Source organism: Crocuta crocuta, unplaced genomic scaffold (assembly GCF_008692635.1).
Source record: "Crocuta crocuta isolate KB4526 unplaced genomic scaffold, BGI_CrCroc_1.0 scaffold1714, whole genome shotgun sequence".
NCBI classification, from domain to species: Eukaryota; Metazoa; Chordata; class Mammalia; order Carnivora; family Hyaenidae; genus Crocuta; species Crocuta crocuta.
The window spans coordinates 94,976-96,061 of record NW_027529579.1 but is presented as its reverse complement, the minus strand read 5'-3'; the positions used below and the strand labels follow the sequence as shown (position 1 = coordinate 96,061).

At 39.3% G+C, this 1,086-nt stretch overlaps 1 protein-coding gene and 1 pseudogene across 1 annotated transcript in view; both read right to left on the bottom strand.

Annotated features, from left to right (window-relative positions):
* LOC144229586 (dystrophin-like) overlaps positions 1–1,086 on the bottom strand; it is a gene marked incomplete at its 5' end in the record, with an annotated part of 111,510 nt that overhangs the window by 23,714 nt on the left and 86,710 nt on the right. The gene's annotated exons all lie outside the window — the stretch shown is intronic.
* Positions 249–1,086, bottom strand: part of LOC144229585 (RNA polymerase II elongation factor ELL2-like) — a 7,367-nt pseudogene continuing 6,529 nt past the window's right edge.

The window sequence follows — 1,086 nt, the reverse complement described above, 5'->3', positions numbered from 1 at the left end:
AAATTGCGCCTGTATTCTTCTCAAAGCTAGAACAAATAATCCTAAATTGTGTATGGAACCACAAAAGACCCTGAATAGCCAAAGTAATATTGAAGAAGAAAACCAAAGCAGGAAGCAGCACAACCCCAATCTTTAGCCACTACTACAAAGCTGTAATCACCAAGGCAGTATGGTATTGGTACAAAAGTAGACACAAAAACCAATGGAATAGAACAGACAACCCAGAAGTGGATCCATGAAATACAGGTCTAGCACCATGACTCTACTTGCTGGTGGTCAAATTCACCTATTAGTGTTTTGTGTTTTTTGTTCTGATGTGAGCCAGCTTGTTATGAAGTTAATTGCATGCATATTTTTCTTCATGATAATTGGGACTAGACTGCTTGATCTTCTGATATTCTTGTAAGACTTCTTCATGAACATTTTGATTCTCTTTTGAGCCCAGAGAAACCAATTTTGTTGTGCATCAAGCTTGATAAATCTTCTATCTACAGTCTCCATCCTGGCACACAAGGCCCTATACTCCTCAAACTCACTTTTAAAGTCATACTTATAATTCCAGTATTGCTCAGAGAAGATAGGAATCTATTTTATCAAATAATCTGGTAGTTCAATTGTGGAAGAAGGCTCCATAGAGGCAGTGCAACCTTCATTAACTCTTTCACTGTTAACTGGACTGAAGTTTTATTCAGCTTGGCAAGTCCCTCTTCTCTTTTAAGGTACTCTTCCTTTTCTTCAGGTGTCACAAAGTTGTGGTTTTTAATTTGGCCTTTGTCCTTCTTTTTTTTTTTTTTTTAGACTTTTTTTAACATTTTGTGAGACTGAATGGTTTTCTTCCATAGGCTTTGGACACTTTAGTAGAACTGAACCAGAGAATAGTATTTCCAGAGAAGTTCTAGAAGAATATTTGTCTTGCTGGTCCTCATAGAGACTACTGTTTTGACTAAAATTGTCAACAGGTAGGGCCTGAGTCCTCCGGCCTTCTGAAGTGCTAGGGGAAGCGGAGTAAGAATTTAGACTGAGGAGCACTGGAGATAGGCAGGTGGACTGAAGGCAGCAGTGAGGGGGAGGGATGGGAGCAGCTCC